This window comes from Ailuropoda melanoleuca, chromosome 14 (genome assembly GCF_002007445.2).
Source record: "Ailuropoda melanoleuca isolate Jingjing chromosome 14, ASM200744v2, whole genome shotgun sequence".
Lineage (NCBI taxonomy): Eukaryota > Metazoa > Chordata > Mammalia > Carnivora > Ursidae > Ailuropoda > Ailuropoda melanoleuca.
Window position 1 is genome coordinate 18,315,581 of NC_048231.1, and position 6,984 is coordinate 18,322,564.

General features: G+C 45.0%; 1 protein-coding gene across 1 annotated transcript in view; it reads left to right on the plus strand.

Annotated features, from left to right (window-relative positions):
* NRXN3 (neurexin 3) overlaps positions 1 to 6,984 on the plus strand; it is a 1,691,473-nt gene that overhangs the window by 35,574 nt on the left and 1,648,915 nt on the right. The window contains exon 2 of the mRNA XM_034643175.1: positions 4,317 to 4,505. The gene's annotated coding sequence lies outside the window, so the exon portion shown is untranslated. The remainder of the gene's footprint in view (positions 1 to 4,316; positions 4,506 to 6,984) is intronic.

Consider the following 6,984-nt stretch of genomic DNA (forward strand, 5'->3'; position numbering starts at 1 on the left):
GAATGAAACATGAGAGACTATGGACTATGAGAAACAAACTGAGGGCTTCAGAGGGGAGGGGGGTGGGGGAATGGGATAGACCGGTGATGGGTAGTAAGGAGGGCACGTATTGCATGGTACACTGGGTGTTATATGCAACCTAATGAATCATCGAACTTTACATCGGAAACTGGGGATGTACTGTATGGTGACTAACATAATATAATAAAAAATCATTAAAATAAATAAATAAACAGTGTGCAAGCGCCAGGTGGCAGAGTGTAGCAGTCAACAGCACAGGCTTGCGTCTCAGGTAGCCACTTTTAGGGTTGCAGTTATGCCATCTGCTAGAGCGTAGCCTCAAGCGAGTTACTTCACCTTTCAGTGGCTCAGCCCCTCATCACTGAAATGAGAAATCACAATGATATCTACCTCAAGGGGTGGGATTGAATGAGTTAATTTGTGGAAAGCGCTTAGAACAGGACTCGGTGGGAAGGAAGGACTATCAAATGTTAACTATTATTCCTATTTTAATGTTTGCAACTGAAATCCATGATCAGCATTAAATCCAGTCAATTCTTTCTCCTCGAAACTTCTCAAACTCATCCTTTCACTAATAATTTCTTCGTTCGGTCCCTCATAATTCCAAGCATGGATTTCTCCCACATCCTCCTGATTGATCTCCCCTACCTGTCTTGCCTTTTCATCTATGCTCCACACAAGAATCTGATCATATTTCTCCCTTGACGTAAGCCTTTGGATGGTGCCCTGTAATGATTAGGATACAAAGGCCCCTCTCTAGGGCATGGCATACGAAGTGGTTTGTGATTTTTCCCCCGCCTTCTTTAGCTACGTCTCTCTCCGCTGCCCCTCCTGTCTGTCCTCCTCCCCCAGGCATATCTGCTTTCTCTCACCTCTTTGTCTAGAATACTCTTATCTCCTCTTTTCTCCTGGCCACTCTGCAGCGTTCACTGAGCCTCAGTTTGGGCATCACAAGCTCACGAAGGCTTTCTGGCTGTCTAGACTGTTCCCCCGCAGGATGATGTAGACATGCCTCACCCAGAGCACCCTGGGAGTATCTCTAGCCCAGCAGTTGGTGCTTTGCTAAGTGTCTCCTCCATTAGACTACAAACTTCCTGGGGCCAGGGCCTTGTGTTGGAATGCCTAGCTTCAGGCACAGTTTCTGGAACTTCATGGGGGCTCGGTACTTGTTGAGTGAATTGAATAATGATAGTCCCTCCTGAATTTGTCAGGCCTCTTCCGGTTCTAGTGACAGAAACTGGCTTTAGGCATGCTGGATCCCAGTACTCAAATGACATCATCAGGACCACATCGGACTCCATCTCTAGGCTTTGCTATCCCCTGTCTGGGTTCCACTCCCAAGCTGGTTCCCTGAAAATGACCACTGGCAGCTTTAGTCTACTCACTGAGCAACCCAGTGAAAAACTAGCATTTCTTTCCCAAGATTTTCAGCCAAAATCTCCACACCGCTCTCATTAGACCAATTACTTGCTGTCCCAGAGACGTGAAATGTGGGAGAGGCCCGAAGTGACCGAAATGTATTTCTTACTGTTCTAGCTTTGGAGGCTGATAGAAGCCCAAGATCAAGGTACCAACAGATTCCATGTCTGGTGGGACCTGCTTCCAGGGTCATACACGGCACCTTTCCACTGTTACCACACATGGCCGACTGGGCGAGGGAGCTCTCTGGGGTCCCTTTTATAAGATCACTGCTCCCATTCGTGAGGGCTCCCCCTCATGACCTAATCACCTCCCCAGGGCCTCACCTCCTAATGCTGCAGTCACATGTCCCTTCTCAGACTTGGGGAATGGCATCATGGTCACGTGGGTGAGTGGGACAGGTGTGTTCCCCAAAAGAAAAATGGGTTGCTTTTGCCAGAAACAGGGTCATCAGGAAGTCAAACCAATATTTTCACTAAAGTGCCAGGTGCTGCTAGATTTTATATAAACATTTCAATTTATCTTCATAACGACCCAAAGAACTCCATCCCATGAATGAGAATGCATAGGTTTGGAGAGGTTGGGCGACTCGCTGGGGTTTCTATAGCTCATAGGAGGTGGAGTCAGAGCCCTACCCTGACAGTCTGACTGCAGAGACCTCCTCCTTTAAAAAGTTTTTAAGAAGGAATAGTTACATATAGTAAAAATTTGAAACAGTGCAAAAAGGTGTATAGTGAATAGGTAGGTATACTTCCAACCTTGACCCTGAGCCCCAATCTCCCCTTTCCTCCCCCAGTGATCCACCCAGAAGCCCTACTTTTATGCTTTACTATGCTGGCCACAATAGTCTTCAGTCTAGGACTAATGTGTCCCCACATCTGAGCGTTTCACCCCTTGCTCCACCGGCTATGAGGTCTTTCCATTCTGGCTGATGGAACACAAACCATCCCCAGTCCCATGTCAAGTGCAGCCGTGGTTGAGCTTACTGCTTTGCGGCGGTCCTTCCCAGCGTCTGGTGCTTCTTGCATGCCTGCTGATGAGTGCTCCGGCCACAGCTGGAGGGGACCTCTGTGAACTGCTGGAGCTCTCTCTTCTCTAACGCTCTTCATCACCCTGAATGCCATCTTGGTCTCCTGAACTCAGGGAGACGGTCGGGCTCTGCCTCGGGTCCTCCTCCCTGACTGGTGGCCAGAAATGACCTGCTACGAGTGAGCTGGGACAGTTTAGGACTTGCCTCCTCCCTCTTCCTCCTCTCAGCCATCGGTGACACTTCCCATGGTGTCTGCTGCTCAATGTCTTAAAACCATTGTTTAATTTTGTCTATTTTTTTTTTAAAGCTATTTAAGGAAGTAGGGTAAATCTGGTTGGATAGAGTCCCTAGTACTCTATCATGGCCAGAGATAGTGCCACTTTCACGAGCTGTTTGTGATAGGCGATGCCTAAACAAGCCTTTATAGTCCCTCCTCTTTATACGTACCTTTTTGTACCTTTGCTACACACTGTCGTGCACCTTACTTTTGCTACTTATTATCGCTGCAGGTTATTCTATAGAGACTGACTTCATTCTATTAAAGGTGGAGTTTGCACTCCTAACCCCTATACTGTTCTGTCTCAGTGAATGACAGCTGAGTTATTAGTGGCTCTAATTCACGCTGGGTAAATAGTTGACGAGTTGAATAAATTCTGGTGAAACTGCTCCCAGGTGGCTGGACTCATGTTCTGATGAGGGGAGGAAAAAGGATGCTCACATTCAGTTTGGGGTCCTTTGTATTCCAGCCTCTTCTGTTCTCTCCTCTCACTTCTCAGAAGAGTTCCTTCTCATCTCCTTGTCTATGATAGGGTGAGACATAGTCATTTTTAGACCTCAGCTCTTGTCTCTTCTCTCCCATTTCATAAGAATTCAATTTACACCACAAAACCACATTCATTCTATAAAAAGAGGTATGCCTGTACCCATTCGGGGAACCACTGTAAGATGCTATGAAGTGTGCCTGGGTAGTGCCTGACATCTAGAAACTCAGTAGCTTTTGGTTGAACTTGGGGTTGACTTGTGTCTTGTGCATTTAAAATCTAGCTGCCCACATCAATGCACCGAAAAGTCCTGGTTGTCTAACATCTAGTTAGGACCTATTAAGTGATACCATCAAAGATGAGTATATAGAGATATTCGTTGACTCATTATTTATAAAAGTAAAGTTTGGAAATCATTAAATGTTCGTAGCAACAGAATGGGTAAGTGGCAAAAGGTTAGCATTAGTATTGTCTGTGGGGGCTGCTGTAACAAAAATATCATAGACTCGGCAGCTTAGAAACAAAAAAATGGGGGCGCCTGGGTGGCACAGCGGTTAGGCGTCTGCCTTCGGCTCAGGGCGTGATCCTGGCATTATGGGATCGAGCCCCACGTCAGGCTCCTCTGCTGTGAGCCTGCTTCTTCCTCTCCCACTCCCCCTGCTTGTGTTCCCTCTCTCACTGGCTGTCTATCTCTGTCAAATAAATAAATAAAATCTTAAAAAAAAAAAGAAACAAAAAAATTATTTTGCACAGTTCTGGAGGCTGGGAAGTCCAAGGTCAAGGTGCTGGCAGATTCTGTGTCCGGTAAGAACCACTTCTTGGTTCATAGATGGCTGGCTGCTTGCCACATCCTCACATGGTTGGCAAGGCAAGGGAGCTCTGTGGGGTCTCTTATAAGGGCACTAATCCCATTCATTAGGGCTCTGCCCTCATGACCTAATCACCTCTTAATACCATCCCTTAATGCCCCACCCCTTAATACCATCACATTCGGGGTTGAATTTAACGTATGAATAAGGGTGACAAATATCCAATCTGTAGCAAGTATTAGCTCTTTAAAATGTGTGTTTGTGTGTGTGTTGCAGGTTAACCTGGCTCCCAAATGAAAGTCGGCCACTTCGTCTGGGCTCTGACTCATTCCCTTACCACTGTCTTTGGAAGCTAACACTCAGCGTGAGACTCAAGTTCACTATCACCTCTTCTCGTTCTCACAGCAGCCTCCCAAAGGGGCTTATTTGTCTCATTTCTACAGAATAACTAGTTCCAGTCTATATGTACGTACAGACGAATTCAGGTTTAAAACATTTTTAAAATTATTTTTTTTAGAGAGAGAGCAGGAGGGGAGGGGTGGGGGGGGAGTGGAGAGAATCTTAAGCAGGCTCCATGCCCAGGACAAAGCCTGACATGGGGCTCTATCTCACAAGCCTGAGATCGTGACCCAACACAAAATCAAGAGTGGGCTGCTTAACCGACAGAGCCACTCAGGCACCCCAGAGCTCAGATTTAAGTTCAGGTCCTCCTGACTCTAAAGCCTGAGCTCCAGCCACTCGTGGGGTTAAAACATTGCTCCCAAAGTGTGCTCTGTAGAGCTCTACTTGTACCAAATATTGCAAGGAAAAAGGTTCCCTGCGTGCATTTGTTCTTGAGGTATTAGCTTCTCTGTTGTGATCTGAAGAGATCCTCAGCGTACACAGTAGTTTCTAGCATCTGCCTGCGGTTGAAAGAGTTTTTTTAAATAGATGGTGGCTGGGTTGACACCTTGGAATTATTCCATGAGCGCCGATTCAATACCTGATACGAATATAAGGTGGCCCTTCTACAAGCTGCTTGGGTCATAGAAATTTGGAATATCAGAGAGAGAAGGGCTTTAGAGAGAATGATTAGGTCTACCCCTTCATTTTACAAATGAGGGAACTGAAGCAAAGGGAACACTTCCTTATCCAACCCCTTGGTTTGGCAAAGGGAGGGCTAGAACCTGGGACCTGGGTCTCCTGACTCCAAGCCAGTGTTCTTTCCTCCTTCTGTGAAGAGGAGAACTATTTTGTAAATTTTCTGACAATCAATTAGTGGTTTTATATATATTCTCCCTCTGTTGCCATTTGTCTCTGTTTTAGCTTGTGTTCTTACTCTCTCTGTCTCAGGGCCTCTTCCTGATTGTTTGAGGTCACAGCAAGATGGCAGGTGGTTCCCGTAGAAAAGAGGACTAGAGAATTGAGCAGAAGGGGCCTTAGGTTATAGCAGCTAGCATCAGCTCTGATAGGGACAACTGCACATCATCACACATTGGATTTATGACTGGAAAACTGGGTGTACAGGTAAGATTTTACAGTTCAATCATTATCAGGGATGACTCCTATTTAAAGACTACTATGACTACCCTTTGCCTTATCCGTTCTATTTCTAGAAATTTATCTTATAAAGATATGTGCATAGGGATCTTTTTAAAAAACATTGTATACAATAGCAAAAGACAATAAACAGCTTAAAAATCCACTGATGGGAGATACGGTTATAAAAACCATGGTACACCATGTGGTAGAGTGCTGTCGAGCCATGAGACACAAGAGGACAGATCGTATGGGCTGACACTGTGCAACCTATAAGATATATCGAGTGAAAAAATAAGGTGTGTCCATGTCTTGGTTTGGGGTCCCTCGAAAGCAGAGCCTCAGACACAGACTTGAGTGCAGGTAGTTTATTTGGGAAGTAATCCCAGAAAAAATGAATGAGAGCATGAGGACAGGGAGACAGAAAATGGAAAAAAAAAAAAAAAGGTGTATCATTGAGTTATTGCTGTAGGTAACGGAAGGCTAAGTCCAGACCTTTGAAAAACACGCGGAATGCCACCTCCCAAAATTATCTGTCTTTTGGCAAGAAGGAAGCCTGGGGCATTTATTGACCAAACCCATCCTATATTGGTTGGGGTTGTCCCAGGGGCTTAACTCCTTCTGCTTTGGGCTGCATCTCCCTGTGGACTGAGCAGGCTCCTGTGACTGGAGAAAGGGCCAGTGTTCCAGGTAGGACTCTGTCGGTGTGCAAGGGAGGGGCTGACCATGGGAGTGGCAGCAGAAATCAGAGGTGGTCTAAGGGCATATCAGGCACCCAAAAGCAGCTACTATAATAGAAAAGATATCTACTTGTATGTAAATGAAGTATATGTGTGCATTTGTGTGATACACCTATAGAGATAGCCATATACAAATACCAATGTAGAGGTGTATACACACAATTTTTTGAATAATGCATAAAATCACTGGGAATAGTGGTTACCTTTGGGTAGGAAGATGGGGTATTTGGAGGTCTGGACATATGGTGAGAGAGGACTAATGTCTAGTTGAAATTTTTTAACCATATGAATCTATTTCTTTTATAATGTTTTAATTACTTTTATTGAGGCATAACTTAGATATTAATAAAACACACCTAATTTAAATGTACAGTTTAATAAATTTCATTGAACATCTGCACCCACACAACCACTCCCACAGTCAGCATAGAACATGTCCATTGAGGTCCCCACTAGCCCTCTATAATCAATCCCCACCTCTCGATCTTTCTCGTGTCAATGTATTGTTCCTTTTTATTTTTTATTTTTATTTTTTAAATTTTTAAATTTTTTAAAAAAGATTTTATTTATTTATTTGACAGAGAGAGAGACAGCCAGCGAGAGAGGGAACACAAGCAGGGGGAGTGGGAGAGGAAGAAGCAGGCTCATAGCGGAGAAGCCTGATGAGAGGCTCGATCCCAGGACCC